This window comes from Pseudopodoces humilis, chromosome 9 (assembly GCF_049639895.1).
Source record: "Pseudopodoces humilis isolate 2021_Gansu_Grassland_sample_001 chromosome 9, ASM4963989v1, whole genome shotgun sequence".
NCBI classification, from domain to species: domain Eukaryota; kingdom Metazoa; phylum Chordata; class Aves; order Passeriformes; family Paridae; genus Pseudopodoces; species Pseudopodoces humilis.
Genome location: NC_142208.1, coordinates 35,887,352 through 35,907,796, shown reverse-complemented (window position 1 = coordinate 35,907,796; position 20,445 = coordinate 35,887,352).

The window sequence follows — 20,445 nt, the reverse complement described above, 5'->3', positions numbered from 1 at the left end:
CCTGAGCACAGGAGCTGTGTTCCTGGAGCTGGGTCACTCTCCTGAGCACAGGAGCTGTTCCTGGAGCTGGGTCACTCTCCTGAGCACAGGAGCTGTGTTCCTGGAGCTGGGTCACTCTCACAAGCACAGGAGCTGTTCCTGGAGCTGGGTCACTCCTGAGCACAGGAGCTGTTCCTGGAGCTGGGTCACTCCTGAGCACAGGAGCTGTTCCTGGAGCTGGGTCACTCCTGAGCACAGGAGCTGTTCCTGGAGCTGGGTCACTCCTGAGCACAGGAGCTGTTCCTGGAGCTGGGTCACTCCTGAGCACAGGAGCTGTGTTCCTGGAGCTGGGTCACTCCTGAGCTCTGTACAGGGCAGGAATCACAGCTACAGGGATGTGCCATTGTCATGCCAATAAGGAGATTTCCACAGTCCATTGGAAATGCAGTCAGACAAGAAGACAATCCCTCGGTGCTATGGGAATCTTGGGCTTTGGGTAAGAAGTCACAACCCACGAGCCAAAGACCTGAACTCTCAGGTTTCATTGCCTGTCTCAAGGTACCCTGGAAGGCGCAGTGGCAGCAGCACCGAGTTCAGCAGGCTCTGACAAGGAAAAGGGTCTCTGCAGGGGAAAGTGGGGCTGCCTGGGGGTGCCACGACAGGCAGGGATACAACTGGCTCCCCAAAATGGGCAGACGCTGCTGATACACCACCAAGTTACTGTCTTTAAGGCACTTCTCTGGTAAGAGATGTTTCAATAATTCATTACCTGCCAAATTAAAAAACCCACTCTGAATCTGAGGCGGTCTTCCTCTTGTTCAGCTTTTCCACCAAAAGAGGAAAAAAAATCACTATTCTTTTAATTACAAACACAATCAATATCAGTCTATACAGTCCAAGGTTCATTGCTTTCAGGCAACCGCTCATAAATATTCATTAGAGAATTAAAGAGCTATTAACGAGGGTAACTGTTGAGGAGCATTTTTTAACTGTCTTCCACAAGAAATGAAATTTGCATTTCTCGGTGAGGAAACCTGCAATGAGCAATGGCTCCTTGCATGATAAGAAACCATCAGGTGAGAGCTGGTGGGAAGGCAGGAACCCCCCTAGTCCTCACACAAAGGATGGAGCAGATATCTTCAGCTATCCGGAGCTGATGAAAGAGCACCTCTGGCGATCCTGACTCACTTCATCCTGTCCAAAAAGCGCATCCCTGGACCGCAGCGCCCGGAGCCCGGCCGCAGCAGCCTGCGCCTCGGCTCCCCGCACAAACCTCATCCCTTCCCGGCTCTGATTCCCCCTCACCTGCACACCACGGTCACTGCTCCACACTCCCTGAACTAATTCCCCAGGAGGACACTCCACCCTGCCGGCTGCGAGGTGCCGAGCTCTGTGCACATTTATCAGAGCACGAGGCTGTGACCGCGTGTGCCCGGGGTGTTCTGGTGTACCTGGTGTGGCTGTGTGTACCCGGGGTGTCCGTGTGTACCGGGGTGTCCGTGTGTTCCCGGGGTGTCCGTGTGTTCCCGGTGTATCCGTGTGTTCCCGGTGTATCCGTGTGTTCCCGGGGTGTCCGTGTGTTCCCGGTGTATCCGTGTGTTCCCGGGGTGTCCGTGTGTACCCGGGGTGTCCGTGTGTGGTGTCAGGGTGTGGCCCTGTGGGCCCAGGTGCCGGCCGTGTACCTGCGGTGTCCGTGAGGGGACCGGTGTCTCTCAGCCCCAGCTGTGGCCTGGCACTGGGGGCTCTGTGTCCCCCCTTGCACACAGGGACCTTTATTATCCTGTCACAGCTGAGCTCAGGTCACCACAAACACAGCTGTTTATGTGTGTGTGTGTATATACATGGCCAGGCCTCCCTACAGTCTCCCGCAGGAGCGGGGCGGGACTCCAGGGATTTTAGCTAGGAACCCAGGTAAGGCTTTTTTAGCTTAAAGCAACGGTCTAGGTGGGGAGCAGGAGGCAAATGATCATTCTGGGGGCAGTGAAGGTGGATTAGCAGGCGGGCTGTGCCGGGGGGCTGCCAGCAGCCCCGCAAGGGAAAATCCCCACGTGCTGTTCCCGGGGCTGTGGGGCTGCTGCGCCTTCTGCAGCTGCAGAAAATGGAAATGCACGAGTGAATCCCAGGGGAGGAGCTGTTATGCGAAGCAATTATTTCTCTACCTGAAAGACAAGGCAGCAATCACCTCCTCTCGCGTCTCTTATGAAGCACAGTTCCATAATTAATATCAGTTCCCTGGCATTTGTCAAGCCAGGGTGTCTGGAAACGGGGAGCCCAGCACAGCCCGAGGCTCCCCTCAGCTGGGTCACCGTGCTACAGGAGATTTTCCCCAATGGATGAGCAGTTACTGCGTTTTGCCCTGGATTTCCAGCCCCTGTGGGTCCAAGGGGCCCACAAAATGCAGGAGTGTTCCCAGCAGCCTGGAATTCATATGTCTCCAATGAAGAATTTCTAGGGCTCTGCATGAGGAAAGAAATACTGACAACCAACAACAGAAGAGGTGCCTTTGCTTTAGGGGTATTTGATGCTGCAGACCGTGGCCTTGGGAAGGAGAGGGACAATGGGCTGGTGCCCAAGTTCCCACCTGTGATTTCTCCTTGCCAGGTCCGAACCATCTCAGTGTGGATTGCTGGGGGAGAAACAGACCCACTGAGCCAACCCTAACTCCCAGAACTCCTGCAGGAAACTGAAGTCTCTTTCTTCTCCCATCAAATTAGCCCTAAGTTATTTTCTCCATCCTTAAATAGGTATATTTGAAATTGCAAAGTGACTGTGGCCAGGAGCTCTCACAATTTTCTGTAAAACCACGGCGAGCTCTGTATACATGTAGATATGCATACACATACAAACACAGCTGTTTATATGTGTGTGTGTATATATACATACATAAAAATACATATATAAGTAAGCTAAGCCAACGACTGGCAGTGGGGCTCATGCTGAGGTGTGACAGTGCCCTGTGAGTACCTGCTGCTCCACACCGGTGCCGTGCCAGCCTCGGCAGCCACGGAGCCCTGGGAAATACGGGCTGTGGATATTCCTCCCTCTCCCAGAGGAGTGACAGGCAAGTACACTTCGGAAAAAATGGTGTCTCCCCTTGGTCAGGTTTTCAAAGCTTTGTGCCTCCAAACTCTTGGGGTGACTCTCCCCATGGACCTGAGTCACAGCCCTGGAACAAAGGCCAGTGGCAAACAGGATGCTGAGGGCTGGTCTGAAGTCATACAAGTTAGGAAACATTTTCTGACGTTCAGGAATGATTCATGACTTTTACATTTTTGGGCCAGACATTTTTGTTAGTCACCGGCAGGGTTGCAGTGACAGATGAGCCTCTCAGAGCCTTCAGCTCTCATTTTCACATCCAGACTTTGAAACTCAATCCCTGAATTGTACGTTATGGAGCTCCTTGTTGTTCTTCTCTCTGAAGATGTTGTTAATCTGTGTGCTTTTAGCTTGCAGAAAAATCTGAGACTTGCTGTGACTTTCTCCTCTGTCCCAGGACACGGGCAGTGGCCCTTGCAGGGATGCTGTGTCAGGGCAGAGATGTGGCTCCTGCTGCTGGATGCTGTATGTTTTCTCCAGGCATTGTCCTCTTGCAGCTTTTCTCCTGCAAGTAAGGTAACTACAAAACACAAAGCTAAAAGCTGGAATTAAATTAAATCCAAGGAAAGGTAAAATTCAGAGTTAGCTTGATGGAACATAAAGATTTAAAGAAATATGCATCCAGGAAGTTGAAACTGAAGACCAAGTATTTGTAAATGTGGGTCATGACTCCCTCAGTCAGCACAGGGACATCGGGAATTGGGATGGAACTGGGATGAAATGGGATGGAATCGGGACAGCCCCAGGGCCACCAGCCCCCCGGCAGCATTCCAGCAGGTGGCCCCAGGGTCGGGAACATTGGCCATTTTGTTTTGTTTGTGAAACATTTGTGCCAAGCTGTAGCCGAACTGATCCCCTTTCTTCCTGGGATAAGGGTGTGAATTGAAAGCTTTTCGGGGTGACTCATGGCAGGTGTGTTTGGCACTGCGTGTTCAGTGGCAGCTGTAATAGGTGGGCCCATAGGTGGGCCCTGGGGATTTCTCCTCCCTCGTGCTGCTGGGATTTGCAGAAATGGTTCATGAGTCACAGAGGTGGCAGGGGGGTGGCAGGGAGGTGGCAGGGATGTGGCAGGGATGTGGCAGGGGGGTGGCAGGGGGGTGGCAGGGAGGTGGCAGGGAGGTGGCAGGGAGGTGGCAGCCAGGTGCAGGTGAGGTGGCAGCGGTGAAGCAGTTAAAGGGCTGGCAGTGCCAGGACACACATGCTGAACACAGCTCTGTTTCCAGGAGGGAGCAGGCAGTGCAAAACACATCAGTGGTGCTTACACACCCCCCCGAGGGGGAGGGGAATATCTCCATTATCAACAGTCACTTCTCCAGACAAAGGAGTCTGTTCACAGAGCCCTAATCCGCCCGTGCCCCCCACCCCGTCCATAAATGACACTTCCCAATGATCCACCTCCAGCAGCCCAAGGTTATTTCTTGTCAAGCAGGTTTTCGAGCCAGTGTGCCAGCTCTCCACATTTTCCATTACTCCACCCTTAGGTGTTACTAATACCTGACAGGGAATTACCCACACGCTCATTCCGTACCCGGGCCTGCCCAAGCGGCTCCCTGTGCCCAGCAGCACCAAGCAGCCAGAATTCCTCTGCACTGCTCAGGCATGGCCGTGTGTGCAGGAATCGCCTTCAGCCTCCTCCGCTCTGGGATTTTCCATTTCCTCATGGCACCTCCTGCCCAGTGACCCCGCGGTGGCTCCATCTGTGTGCCGGGCTCCGAGCTGTTCCAGGTGCTCAGAGGAGGTGGCCAGCAGCCCTTGGAGCTGGGCATCCTCTCCCTCTGTGCCAGGGGCTGCTGGTGGCTGCTTCCAGAGCTGGCTTGGCCACAGCCCTGCCCTCCGGCCAGGAAGGCAGAAAATGCAGATCAGCACCCACCAAGGCCCCAGCAGCTGGGTTTCAGCTGAGCACCAGCTCCAGCCCCGCTCAGGGTGGGTTTGCAGCACCCCAATGTCTCCTGCACGGGGCGGGAGGTCAGGCCAGGTTTGATTTTGCACTGCAGAGCTGCGGTGAGCAGCACGGTCCGTGTGCCTGGGCCCTTGGTGGGTCCTGCCTGGAGGGGCCAGCAGTGTCCTGGAGGTGCCCATCAGGGACAGGGATTTGTGCACGTCCCATCTGCCAGCAGTGGGAATCACGGGGCTCGGCACCGGCACAGCACCGCGCTGCCCTGTGCCTTACTGGCGCCTGGTGCCCTGAGCAGCACAGGGTTATTTTTAGACACATTTCTACATCTCTGTTTAATCTCTATGTGTTTAATCTGGTTTTGCACTCCCTTCTGACACCAGCAATAGGCAAAAACCCCATCAGGTTTAAAACCTCATCCCCAAACCCCAACTCCGCCCGTCGGTGACCACAGCGAGAGCAAATGCAGACACAGGGAAACTATTTATAGCTCAGATAAACAAGGCAGAGGCTTTGCTTAATGACAGGGAATGGAAGAACAGCGCTCACATACAGACCATGAATGTGCTGCCCTTGCCTGGCTCGGGAGGGCTGATGGGCTCCCGCTGTCCCTGCCAGCCCACGGGGAGGGGGACAGGGATCAGATCCCAGCAGTGTGGCTGGAAACGGGGATGTGGTGCAGCCACCCCTGGGCACTCGATGAGGGCTTGGCTGTCAAGGGCAATCCTGGTTTCACACAAATCTGAGTGGGAATTCTGTTTCTGCCCCCAGACAGGCTGGGAGCAGAGAGAGATGCCCTGTCCCAGCCCACAGGGGGTGCGTGCTGTGCCTCGGGCAGGGGCTCAGCTGCCCAGGGTCTGCAGGGGATGCTCGGGGCATGGCTGGGGCAGCAGTGCTTATCCAGAAAGGAAACCTGGACTGCTCAGACCTGTCCGTGTCACAGTGACTCTGAACAGCCCTGGACACGTTGGGTGAACTAAGGCAGCTGAGGTTTCCAGGGAGGAAGGACATACAGCAAATAAATCCTAACCAAGGCTTTTCCTCAGCTCCTGCTCCCTCAGCTCCTGTCCCAGTTTGGGCTGGTCACTGGAGCCCTGCTCTACACTGAAGTGGCCCAGCCGTGGTCAGGCCCCTGCACTGGGGGGCTGAGGTGGTGGGAGTGGGGATGGAGGGAGCGCAGTGCCCGTCCCACAGCGGTGACTGCAGCGTGTGACACTGCACACGACATCCTCAAATGCTGCTGGCAGCATTCCTGTGATTGCCCTGTTGTTCCAACCTTGGGCAGCTCTAAGCCAACCCCACTCCCATTCCCTTGGCCTGCTTGAAGGCAGCAGGAATCAGTCAGAGGGTTAATCCCTCATTCTAGGCCCAGGGAATGGGGCCATGCTAATTCTTTCCTGTAGATTTGCTAATTTGATTTTTCTTTTCCTGAGACATCAAAGCCAACCTCCAGAGGAGAGCTTCCTAATCAGCAAGGAGAAAAGGAAATCACTTATTTAGTGGGAAGGATGTAGATGTACCAAAGGGAAACATTTCCATTTTCTTTTTATAGCTATGAAAAACAACTTTACACAGCAAGTCTCTTAAATTCTATTTTTATTGCAAAGAACTGGAGTTTTGGGACCCTTCCATGCAGCCGTCTTGTCGCTGTACAACAACAGCTTCAGTGAGATGAGGTGAACTGGATCTCTCTCCAAAACATTTTACATTATGGATCAGAAGAGAAGGAGGCCAGGAGGAAATAAAGTGCTCCTGAAGAGTGCAAAGCCAACCCTTCAATCTAATCTGGGCTCTGAGTCCATCCTGCCCTTTCCACATGGCCTGTGAGCAGTTTTTGGACTCCCTGATTCCAGAGAAATCCAGGCTTAGGCCTTCAGCTGGGTGCTTATTGCAAACCCAAAGCACAGCTGGATCAATCACACAATATTTAGTGACTCATAAGAAAAACTGAGCAGGGTGAGGGGTGGCTGAGATAATAATGACTCAAGGAGTCCAGCAGGCTGGAAACAGCGCTGGGAAGCTGAAGGCCCAACATAGGCTCAGCACCCCAAGGCTCCTGCAGGGGTGGGGGGCCCTGGGTGTGGGGTGTCTGTGCTGTGGGGCTGAGGCAGCACCGGGGACACTGCAGGGCCACGCTCCATCCCCTCTGCCACCACCGGCAGTGCTGCCAGCTGGAGGCACAAGGAGCATTTCACTGGTTGAGGCCCAAAGTGTGTTTAATTTCAGAAACTCCACGCCAGTCCCCCGGATCTGCAACAGTGGCAGTGCCAGGCTGTGAGTTTGGGTGTCACTGGTGGGAGGGACAGCCCTGTGCCCTGTCCTGGTGAGTTCAGATGGGCACTTGGGCAGGGCTGAGCTGGTCACCAGCCACCCTGGGAAACCTGTGGAATTCCCAGGCCTTTCTTTTATTTATCAAAGTTTATTGAAACCTGATGTGACCTGGAACTTCCTGTGTGCCTCATGAGTGTCTCTCCCCCCTCATAATGGGGCTAAAGAAACCTGAGAGGCCAAAGGCCTTGGGGAGCCCTTGCAGTGCCCCATCCTTTCCCAGAGGGGTTTGATGTGTCACACAGCTTGGGCCATGCTAAGCCATATTTTCCTATATATCAGTTGGATATTTTTATGGGACGGACTGTGGACAAAAGCAGAGCAGCAGATTCATTCTTTTTTTGTAACAAAACTGGTGACTTCACTGACAGTACAACCCTCCCTGGGGAAGGGTCAGGCTGCCTCCTGCTCCTGATCGTCCTGTGCTGTGCTCAGAGCAGGAGCGGCTCAGGGGGAGGAGGAGGAGGAGGATGATGATGATGATGATGATGATGATGTTCCCTCGGGCAGGGGCTGCACTGGGCTGTGAGGCCATTCCCAGGCTGTAAATACCACAGAGGTGAGTGGCCAGAAATAACCCAGTTGGGTTTTTTCCTTTTTCTCTTTTCACCCTCATCCAAAAGCTGTGACCCAGCGATTTCCCTGGTCCTTAACCTGTGCCTTCCCTGAACGGGCTGTGTTTCCAAGTGAGCCTGTTACCTGAGCTGCCTGTGCTGCTCCCATGCCCTGCCCACCCTGTTCCTCACAGCCTCCTCGTCCTGGTGTGGACTCTTTGGTTATGCAGATACAACTGGCCAGAGCCTGCACAGCCCCAGATGCCAGAAATGGACACATAGCTTAAATCTTCTCTGTACGTGAATTTCAAAGGGATACAACACTCTGTGAGAAGGACATTTTACTACGAGTTCTAAACATACTGAGCCTTCCATTTGTATGTGGCTTCTCAATAAAAACTGCTGGGTTTTCTTGTTGTTATTATTGTTGTTGTTGTTGCTGTTGTTGTTGCTGTTGTTGTCATTAGCAGCAGCATGGATGTGCAGCGTGGGGAGGCTGTGCTGGCACAGGCTGGGTCTGCCCCAGCCCTGGGGCTGCGGAGCTGGGTCTGCCCCGGCCCTGGGGCTGCGGAGCTGGGTCTCTGCCCAGGCAGGAGGGTCTGGTGCACAGTGAGCACCAGAACTGCAGCACAGCCAGTGTCACATGGGTGAGCAAGCTCAGGGCTCATAAACACCAACTTCCCGTTCCTTTTGGGTTATTCTATAACTCGATGCAGACTCGTAGGAAGCAGATCCCAAGCTGAGTGTGTAGAGCACAGGTGTGCTCAGCTGTGGGACGGTCACAGCAGCGTTTGGCCCAGGTGTCTGCTATGTCTGTTTTACACATCCTACCAGTATGGAAAATTAATCCTAAGGAAAGCAAACACTCCAGTCTCACATTCCTGGGACTGTGGAGAGGGATGGTTACTCTGGTTTTTATTGCTAGAAAAATCTTTCTTTTGATGTCCTTTGAACCCCAGCATTTTGCTGTTGGCTCACACTCCCAACAGCCAAGCGATGTCAGGTCCAGTTTCAGGCTGCCCAGGCATTGCTATCACGGATCACTGAGCTCTGACAAGAGACATGTGGAAGCTCGCTAGTGAAATGCAGAGCTGCAGCTTTCCCCCAAACAACAGATTTCCAATACTCTGGGACCTCTCCCAGATCCAGCAGATTTAGAAATAGTACTTGCCACTGCTGAAAGTAGAAGCCATCCCATACGAGTGGCTAAATATAACACCTGATGGCAAATGGCAACAAACAGGGTGGTTGTGGCCTGGGATAAACCCAGGAGACAAATAAACCTCACCCATGAATAAATAAGTACATAAAACTCAGTCCCTTTCCTTTTCCAAGTGCCCACAGCCTATTTTGAAATAGGCATTTCTGTGTGGAACTGGTGAATTTGCAGAGAAAATAAAGCAGACTTTAGGGCCCCTGTTCTGCAGTGGAGGGGTGAGCCATGTCCGAGCACCGTGCTTCCCATCCCCGCTGGGCCGGGTTCACTGCAGGGACAGAGAAGGAAAAGAGCAGGGCTTGGGGCACTGGCCTGGCCCAAACCCCATGACCCGTGTGAGGAGCAAGGAGGATCCCAAAGTCCCCGTGGCACTCAGGGCCCCCTCCATCAGCTGTGCACACGTGTGATAAGCACAAAACCTATCCCCCATCAGGCCAAACAAGAGATGTCAAAGCCTACTCTTGACCTCTGGATGCTGGAATAGGAGTATTGGGAATGGTGGCTTGTCCCCCACTTTCCTCAAGTGTAGAAGGAGCGAGCTCGAGTGTCAGTGGCTGGTTTCTCCCTGGACTGCACCTCTGGAGCTCCTCCTGCAGTGCTCACAAGCAGCCAAGGGTTTAACCAACCCGGCCATAAATCTCCTCTGCTTTCACTAGCTCAGCTTTCAGACCCTGTCATGGCTATTTATAGTTTCCATACTGAGTTCCTGGACAGATGAAACCTCAACATCTCATGGAAAAAAACAAGCAGGGGCAAAATAAAAGGCCACAGAATATTAAAAAAAATCCTTGACTTCTCGAGCTGCCTCATCCAGATGCAGAACAAGCACAGGCTCATTCCTATCACCCTGGCACTCGCCCTGCCTGGTCAGCAAACTGCCCAAGCTCAAGCAGAGCACTCCTTTCCTCTCCCCATTCACAGATGGGTTACCACCTCCTGTTTGTCCTTTTAATTCCTGTGTCTGTTGAAGTGCAGCCGTGAGTCACCCAGAGCACACAGGGTGCTGTGAGACAGCCCCAGACAGGAACAGCAGCAGTAAATAATGGGCTGCCCGTTCCAGCAGCCCATAGGAGCTTACTCCCTGTGTGAGGGTCACTCCTGTGGTCCCCAGCTGGAAGCAGCAGTGTGGTCACTGAGGGGAGAGCTGCTGGGATGGCCCCAAGACCCCCAGCCAGCCCAGACACAGCACCCTGACCTCAGGGGCAGTGGGACCAGCAGGATCCACTGCTTGCTTGAGGAAGGAAACTCTTCCCTTTCAAAGCAGATGACAGGCCACTGCTTGGATACTTTCAAAGGAAAACTGCATTGTGGATGCATAGAAATGTCTTTTTTTTTTCTTCTCCAATTCCTAAGACCTGTGCTTCCCACAGATGACAGGGAACATAACACAGCCAGCAGTGCCCTAGTGGCCAGGGACATACTGCCCATCAGATTCAGATCCAGCAGAGATCAGCTCTCAAACGTGGTCCTCAACTTCTCTACCAACTCAAAGAACTAAAGAGAGTAAGACTTTCCCCCTTGGAAACTTCCTGGCCAAGATTCCTAGGGCAAAGTCCCAAGCAGGAGCACGGACCTTGGTAGGTACCGTGTTCTTGGCTAGAGCTGTATGGAGCATTTAACTCAGGTGGCTCATCCCTGACCTTCCCATCACACACAGTCGATGCTTTTCTGTCTGCCATGAATACTCTGTTTGTAAACACAGTTTCCCTTTCCAGACCAGCTGTGTCTCTGCTGAGCTGCTCTGTGGTGCCATTCCTCCCTCCCACAGCCCCATGGCATCCCGAGGCCACCTGCCTCCAAACCCACAGCTGGGGCTGCAGCTCCCACCCAGCCTGAAGCAGGTGCCCCAATCCCTGCTCCCACGGGCACCACTCAGCTGCCCCCAGCCACCCAACCCTTCCTCTGCCCTTGTTTTTTACCAGTCAGGGCAACAGGACTTGTCTGTGCTTCTGCAGCGGCTGAGGAGGTTGAGACTGGTGGGAGCAGAACTCTGTTCCCTCTCTCTGGGTGAGGTTGGATTGCTCTGGGAGGGGAGAGGGCCCCGGTCCCAGAGCTGCACCTGCTGTGACTCCGTGGCTGTGCAGTCAGGGCACGGGCACAGCCAGCCATCCTCTTGTGCAGCCCCACATGTCACTAGTGGGGTTTAAAGCATGGAGATGTCCCAGGGTGCTGCCAGCCATCGCTCCCAAGGGGCTCAGATCGACAGAAGAGTGCCCTGGGAGCCAGCTACCGAGGTGTCATGTGGACACAGGGTGGATGTGTCCACAGCTGCTCAGAAAATCCCACTCATTCCCCTAACTGCAGGCTGAAAAGCAAGGCCAGTATCAGGAAACCCATCCCTGCCTGCAAAGCCAGATTACACTGGGGCAAGTGGGCTTCCAATTGTGGCACATCACAGGATGTCCTGCTGCAGCTTATGCACCTCTAATCAGCCTGGCTTGTCTGCACATCCCACCTCATTACTGCTGCAGCAGTGCTGAGGTGGGCAGCTCTGAGAGAGGAGAGTTTCTTTTCCCTTTCAAGACTCCTGTGCACCAGCCCGCAGCACTGCCATCGCTGACCCCATCACACACTGTGCTCACGTGGGGACCGTGGGACATTCCTGCTGGAGCTGCACTGCAGCCCTGCACTGCTGGTGTGCCACAACCCTCCTGGCCAGAAAACTAACTAGAAAACATGACCTGGTCACAAAACAGATCCTGTGTGTGCCACAGCTGAAATACTGCCTGATTCACAGCCCCCAAAACCCAGCCAGCTGCAATCAGCGTGTGCAGCGAGTGGCAAATGGGGCAAAAGAAACAGAAGCACAAGAAAGGCAGGGAGTAATTCAAGGCAAGGTTTCCTGGTAAGGGCCTCAGAAAGCTTTGGGACCAAGGTCGAACTCCCAGCTGGCCTGGAGCACAGCCAGCTCACAGCCTCATTTGGTAATTCCCGAACTGCCAGGCGTATGTTGTCGGTGTTCCCAGTTACGGGAGAGTCACCCCCAGCCCAGTCCTGGCCCTGCCCGGCCGGGCGCTGCCCCTGGGCCCCGAGTGCGAGCAGGGCCCGGCAGCTCCCTGCACACCCAGCTCCTTCCTGCTCGTCATTTATTGAGGGCACCGCTCTCCTCAGGCACCGTCACTGCAAACCCCGTGATTTATGGAAACTCCATCTGTGCTGCTGCTCGTGTCACCCACGGATGGTTCCAGCGGGGTTTCCTGCTGGCTGCCGGCCCCGAGAGCCGCCCGGGAGCCGTGGAGCAGCAGCTCACAGCTATCATTTACCATGCTCCCCAAGCAACACATCTAAATTTAGTTCTCCACCTAATTCCCTCTCTGGAGGAAGCGTCAGGTTTCCACCCGCCACAGGTTGCCAGCGGCTGGCAGCTCGCTCGGAGCCTGACCGTGGTGCCCTGACACCCTGTGCCACCCCCGGCCTCTCAGGAAGGGGCTCCTGGTGACTGACATCCTTTAGCTCTCCCAAAAAGATCCGAGGATGGAGGGGAGCCCACCTCAGCACCCCGAGGGACCCCTTGCCCTCCCTGCACTCGGAGGAGCTTCAGCAAACAATGCAGGCGAGGATTTCTGCAGCACAGCTCCTTTCTGTGAATCCCCTCAAAATGCGTCATGAGGGAAATAGCACTGCTGATGCTCTCAGAATTCCAACATCTCGCTGAACTCTTCCCCTCACTCCTGGCAGCCACAACAAAACCACCCAGCTAAAACCTGTGTCTCAAAGAGCCCTTCACTTCCCATCTTCAGGGAAGGGAGAGGGACTCCAGTGCACCAAGGGGAAACTCAAAGGGCATATAAAACCCATCGTTTGGTCTCCTCCCTGGAGAAGCACAACTCTTTCCCCTGCTGCCCTCCAGCCTCTCCAGCTCCCTTTTTCTCTTCCTCCACCTGTCAGGATCTGCTGTGGGGTGAGATCCAACCCAGTGGTGCTGGGCTTCCCCAGGACAGGGGCTGTGCTGCCTCTGCAGCTGCACCTGGCTGCAACACCGATAGAGACCACTGCAAACATTGCAACAAATTGTTGCCAGTACATGGATTCAGTTAACAAGGCCTGGTAACTGCAATTGAAAGGCCAAAACAAAATGTCTGAAATGCCCAATTTCTAGTGCATAAACTACATTTCTAGTTCATTTGTTGCCTTTCAGTCAGAGACCCGATGCACCGGAATAACAGGCTCCCTGTGTTTGTTTGGCTTTTCAGTTCTGCTGCAAACAAATGTTTATTGACCTAAGTGGCACTTCCTCTCCAAGACATCAGGAATGTGATGGCTCACTGCTGCATTTTAAAGCAGTTCAGCGGGACGAGGGCACGTTGCCACTGCAGACACGAATATTTGCAATACTGCAGTTGCTTTCAGTCTCTCAGGGACGAGGCAGTTTCTGAGAGATCCCGACTGATCCCTTCTGGCAGCGCAGATTTGCTGGAGATGTGATGTGACACGGCCCCTGTGTGGTGTAACAGCCCCAGAGCTGCTGTGGCCTCTGCTCAGAGCTGAGCTCTCCGTGCTGCCTGTGGATCCTGTGCCAGCGGTGGCACAGAGGGCACGGCTGGGACCCGTGCTGGCAGCAGGGACAGCGCTCCTGCCAGCCCCAGCTGCGGATGGAGCAGTAAGAACATATTTTCTAGACAGGAAAACAGCACAATTGGTCAGGGATGTGTCTCGGCATGACCTCACTTCTCTTTCTGGTCGCTTTCTGCAGACCAGGCTGCACCTTTGGTTCCCGTCAGTCCCAGCCCTGGGCTGGCTCCATCCAGCAGCCCTGAGGGTTCCCTGTGCCACTGACAGCGGGCCAGGGCCGGGGGGATCCGGCTGAGCTGGACACGGGGCTGGGGCTGCGTCCCCTGCCCACAGCACTGCCCATTCCGCATTCAGCTTCACCAGAACCAGCGGGAGCCGCTGTCTGGGTAACACGTTTAGGCGTGAAATGTGCCCGTGATTTTCTTCTGCAGCAGATGCAAAGTACCTCCAGAAGGAGTGATTAGTGTACCTGTAAATTCCCAAAGGATGGAGACCCTGACTTCTGGCCACAGCCACTTGTACCCCCATGCAGAGGGCTCCAGGTCCTGCCCTGCAAGGGCAGCACTGATAAACAGCAGTTTTGTTTCCGACTTGTAGGAAAGGGGAAAGCCCAAACCCTGCACAAAAAATGCTTTTCTGAATAGAATGCTGCTCCACACTTCCCAGAGAGACATTGGTGGTTCCTAACAAAGGAAACGCTGGTGGCACCACCCGAGAAAGGGCATCCGTCACCACCGTGCAAGGAGCTGCTCTGAGCTGCTGGTCATAATTCAGCCCCACTATCTGTACTGGAGGGGGGCTGGGAACCCATTAATTACAGCTGATAATTAACATCTGTCACAGGAAGAACACTTTAACCTTGGAAGAAGGATGAATTAAATCGGGGTGCAAAGCTGCCCTGCTGAGAGCAGCAGCAGGCCCCTGGCACAGGGGCTGGGACCAGGCACAGCAGAGAGCAATGTCATGGAACAGCTTTAATTCAGACGAGCAGCAGCTTTTCTCCAGGGCCTTCTGCAGCCTGCATGAAGGAGGGGACACCACTTTGTGTCCAGGAGCTGCTGGTTTTCTCCCCACACAGGGCTGCTGGGCAGGAGCAGCCCCTGCACACACACGGGGCCAGATTTGGCTCCCTTGGCTCCTCGGTGCTGATCAGAGCCAGCCAGGGTCTGCACAGGAGAGATGGAGTTGGGCCCTTCCCGTGCAACACGGCCTTGGGAACGTTGTGCATTTCAGGTCTCTGAACACAACAAACCTGGTGCAGCTACAACTCCATGAAAGTCAGGAACTGGCGTTGCCAGCCTGTGAGCAGAGGGTGGCAGACACAGGCTGGGAGCTCTCTTAGAATCCCAGAATCACTGAGGTTGGAAAAGGGCTCCAGCACCATCGAGTCCAACCTGTGACCCATCTCCTCCTTGGCACCCAGAGCACTGAGTGCCATGCCCAGTTATTCCCTGGACACCTCCAGGGATGGGGACTCCATCACCTCTGGGGCAGCCCCTGCCAAAGCCTGACAACCCTTTTCCCACATTTTGGACAGGAGAAGTTGCACTTGTGTAGCTCTCACGGCCACTTGTGAGTCACTCCAAGGCTGGGTTACACTGAACAAGCTTTTTTCTTCCAGTTGAAAAGATGCTTTCAGAAAGAGGTCATAAGACAGAAAGGTGAAACAGATGTTCCCAAAGGCAATTCTTGCCCAGACCCCTACTCCTGTTTCTTGAAATTGCTGCAATTATCATACCAGGAGCTGTTTCACGTGTCAGGGACCATCCCCTGAGGCTGAGCTGGCAGCACAAATCAGCAGCTGACAGCGTCTGGCACCAGGGAGAAAAATTACCTGTAATAAACTTTGTTAGTTCAAGCCAAGGTGGGAGCAAGCACTTGGGAAAATGTTGATAAAATTTTTGATGCACACACACACAAGCCGTAATAAAAAGAAACATAAAAGTCATTATAGCAGCAGGAATAATTCCCTGCTGCTCCCCAGGAAATGCCTCCCACCACCCCAAAAGGTCCTGCAAGGTCCTGCAGTTTGACAGCTGCCCATGGGCACTGCCCTGTGGCTGCCAGAGGGACATGTGCCTGGCCAGGGAGCACTCAGGGATTTCGTGTTCATGATCCCATCTTGTTTCCCAGGGGGAACATGGACATTTCACAGAGAACAGGTGTGATCTTGCTTCCTCAGACACCTTTCTGGGGGACTTCCGAAGAAAACATCAACTCCAGAGAAAAGCTGAAAACTACAGAATTCATAGAGGCTCATAGAATCTCCTGCACTGGATGGGGGCCACAAGGATTATTGAGTTCAACTCCAGGCCCTGTATGGGACATCCCCAAGAACCCTACCCCAAACTTAATTTGTGCTCTCCCATTACTAACTTCAATATTTAATGTTCCCAAAATAAACCCTGTCCTCCCCAACCCCTCTCACTAGGGCCATTACCCCAACTGCCTGACCCATCTAATTCAGCAAGGAGTCACCCTGAGGTAATTCCAAATTTAAAACATCCTCACACACTGAAATTCACCCATGGATCTGACTGGAGAAAGCAGCACAGGCTCTGAGTTTTTATGTGTTAGGACCCCCTTGGGAGACCAGCACGCACCCACATAATGGCTTTGAACACCCACACACTCACACCCTCTCCTGCCAGGGAAGAGACCCAAATTCCAAAATTATCCACTCCAAAGGAGCATTTTCTCAGCCTACTCTGTATCAGCAGCCAGTGAGTAATTCACAGTGGGTCTAAGATTAGCTAACGAAGCTCCGTGACTCATCAGCCAAGCCTCCGCGCTGCTGGGAAAATTCAATTTTTCTTTAGCAACAGAGGTTCAACTGTGGAAATTATAAATAATTAGGGTTTGGAGAGGCTGCAGTAACATGAGGATTCTTATTTAAACCCCAGTGGTACAGATATGGGTGCCTGTGGTGCCTTTGTGTCAGCAGCATCCTGCGGGGCACGGCCACAGCGCTGCGAGAGCAGAGCCTGACCCCGGCCCAAGGCAGCGCAGCCCGCAGTGAAACAGAGCCACACAGAACTGTGTGAGCTCCTGTGGGCATGGAGCAGTGATGGAAGAGTCATGAGCAGAACCAGAGCCACACAGAACTGTGTGAGCTCCTGTGGGCATGGAGCAGTGATGGAGGAGTCATGAGCAGAACCAGAGCCACACAGAACTGTGTGAGCTCCTGTGGGCATGGAGCAGTGATGGAAGAGTCATGAGCAGAACCAGAGCCTGTGTCACATCCCTGTCCCCTGTGCCACATCCATGTCCCTTGTGCCACATCCCTGTCCCCTGTGCTACATCCATGTCCCCTGTGCTACATCCCTGTCCCCTGTGCTACATCCATGTCCCCTGTGCCACATCCCTGTCCCCTGTGTCACATCCCTGTCCCCTGTGTCACATCCATCCACTCAAGGTGGGCCTTCAGCATTACTCCATCGGCACCAAGGACTCCCAGCAAGGAAAAGCAGCCCTTTCCCTGCCTAGAGCCAAGCAGGGGCTGCTCCAAGGCAGCTCAGCTGCCCTCAGCACTCCCTGCTTCAGCTGTGTTCTGCTTCAATGCTGGGCCTCGCTTATCAAAGCCAAATGCTCCAGGTTTTGGTGTCTAATGCAAACCAGCTTGAAGTTTATGTGCTTTCCCTCAGAAATCTGCTTTAAAAACAACTTGCCCAACTTTGTGTTTTATAAGATGCACTCAAGAAAAAAGGAGTTTAGGAGAAAGGAAATACTTTCCATACATGACAGACATTTGACTGGATTAAAGCAGACTGCCCTTTAGTGGTGCCTGCCTGAGCAGCCCTGGAGGGTTGGGCAGCGTGGCTGATCCCTGCCATGCTGAGCCATTCCCCGTGCCCAGCTGGTCCCTGCTGTGCAGCCAGAGTCAGGCTGGAGGCACAGGAACATGGAGCAGCTCCCCAGCAGCCTTTGGCTGCAGCCTGGGGTGCAGGCAGGGATGGACACCCACGATGGGGACAGCCAGGACAGTCAGAGTGAGGATCAGCACCTGGCCTCGGGGTCCCTGCCGAGGGATGGGAAGGTGTGGGGCAGGGACCCCAGGTCCCACCTGGCTACCGATGCTTGAGGTCACTCCTGGTGTAACAGCAGAGCTGTAAACCCTGAGACAAACACACTGAGGCTGCTTGGATGTCCTCTGCTACAGGCAGGAAAAAAAAAGGATAGTATATAAACTGGAGACCTACTAAAATTCCCACATTCCAGAAGAACAGGTATCTCTTCTGCCAGGATAAAGCTATTTTCACATTTAAACTCCATTTTCTCATGAAGGAACACTTCAGGGAGGATTACTGCAGTGAGGCTACAGCCTCAAATGCAAAACTGCTTCCCAGGATCCCTGGGAAGTGCCCAAAGAGGGAACAAAGACAGCAGAAATCTTGAAGCTGGAGGAGAGGCAAGAGGAGAAGCTTTAGGGAGACATCACAGGTTTAGACAGAAGCAGGTGCTAGGATGGTTTGCACTCCACCACCCCAAGATTTAATCTGTAGATTTACAATATTAGCAAAGAGCCTTATTACAAAAAATACTGATAGGTTTGGTATTGGTTTGAATAATGGTGAGGAACTTTGGACAAGGGCCTGGAGGGACAGGAAGAGGGGGAATGGCTCCATGCTGACAGAGGGCAGGCTCAGGTGGGATACTGGAAATTCTGCCCTGAGAGGGAGGTGAGGCTGCCCAGGGACGCTGTGGCTGCCCCATCCCTGGAAGTGCTCCAGGCCAAGCTGGATGGGGAAGGTGTTCCTGCCCGTGGCAGGGGGTGGGACTGGATGGGAAGCACAGAGAATGCTGTAAACCACTCACTATTCCTGAATGTTACATTCAGGTTTTTAATCCAAAGCAGCTTTTATTCTGACAGAGTAAAAGACTGAATGAAGCCATTCCAGCCTCACGTTATTAAAAGTGATATTTAGAATCTTCCACATTAGCTTTATATAACCTGTTAAGAAATGAACCATCACTGTACTCTTGGCTTAAGCATTTGTGCTTGCTGAGAAATTATTTTCATTTATCTGCATAATGGCCAAGGCAAAGAAGCAATTTTCTACGAGATTCATCCTTTCAGCCTTGCCAAAACCTGAGCCATCTTTTCACTGAGGAGCAGGGGGGCAGCTGTGGCAGCCCCCACACGGCCCCACGGCTGGGCTGTGGTTTGGTGCTGCGGGAGGCTGGGGTCTGCCCCACCTCTGGCACTCACCTGCCTCCCAAGCACCAATCTGCTTCTGTAATGGGACTGGAACTCCCTGTGGCAGATCTTAGTGCAGTGTCAAAAATCCAGTGACTCACCTGCACCACTGAAATGTCACCCCTCTGTTTCATTCTGCAAGCTGGTGTTAGGACAGACAGACAGACAGACAGACAGAGAGCTGCCAGACCAGCAGGTGACACAGGAAAACAAGGAGAGGTCACACCAGCTTTCCAGTGCTCTCTGCAGGAGGGTCCCTGGCCAGCCCCTGTCACAAAGGGAGCTTTGGAACATTTCCCCTGAGCTCTCAGCAGCAGAGCCTGGGGCAGAACCGCCCATTGTTTGCTCTCCTGGGGCACAGCAATGTCAGGAATGTCACACACCCAGCTGGAAGGACAGAGGACCCCGGCCTGGGCACAGCAAGGGAGGACAGGGAAGGTTTCTGCCATGGACACAGGTGCTCACTGCCCCACCAGCCCGAGGGAGCAGAGCAGGGCACGAGCTGCCAGTGCCAATCTGTGCCCACCCGTGGGGCAGAGGGCCAGGCCAGCAGGTCTCTCTGTGCTGTGACACGGCTGGCAGGGCTGATGTGCACCAGGGGCTTTACTGCACAGACACTGGGGAAAAGCTGGACACCCCCTTAAACAACTCCACCCTGGGGAGCTCTCCAGGATTACAGGATGGACCTCAGCAAACCCTCCCGAGCCATCTCATGACCCAAGCCTGGAGAAAATCAGTGGTCCACATGGGAGGTATCACACAATTCCCTCACAGCCAGCAGAGGCTGAACAGCCGGGCTGAGGAATGCTCCTGCCTGCTCAGGGGACCCAAGTGCCGTGGGCTGCCTGCTCAGCACTCACCTACTGTGCTTGGCATCTCCTCCAACCTTGGAGCAGCCTTTCCACATGTGTGATGGAGCAGCCCTTCACTGGAGATGGGAGCAGACAAGTGCTTTTCCTGGAAGTAGTGAGGAGTAGGGTCCTGGTTATTCTTGTTTGCCTTTTACAATTATTTTTTAAGTGAACAGAAGGCTGCTTGTACCTCCCCACACCTCACTGCTGTGATGCTACAGCCAAGAGCTTGGCAGCACTTTTGGGCAGGAATTTTGTACAATGCAGAACTGTGTGAACAGAAAACACAGAAACCACCTCACAGCCATCAGGTCAGCCCAGGCCTAGCTCGAGAAGATGCTAGAAAAAACCTCACAAAGAGCCCCTGAGGCCGGACAGGCGGGAGCTAAGAAAGGCAGGGCTGTTCCTCCCAGAGCAGGAGCTCTCCCAGCACAGGAGCACTTCTGCCAGCCTGGGTAAACACCCACTGCACAAAGGCTTCACACAAGGTGCACAAACACATCTCCTGCTATATACTGCTGTCCTTCTTGCACTTATTTTTGGCTAACAGGAAGCTCATTGATTTGTTTGCAGAGGTGACCAAAATGAGCCTTGGGAAGCAGCTGTCCTGGTTCAACATCTCGTGCTGTGCACCACAGCTCTAAGGGATGCAGATTTCACTCAGTGAGTGCTGGGCTGAGACTCAGCAGAAGGGTTTTAGTGCTGAGCTCTCCTTGTGACACTGTTGCTGAAACTGGCAGCTCTGACCTCTCTTGCTGACATTCAAAGGCCACGGTGTGAACCAGCACAAAGCAGGAAAACACGAGCCTGAGTGATTT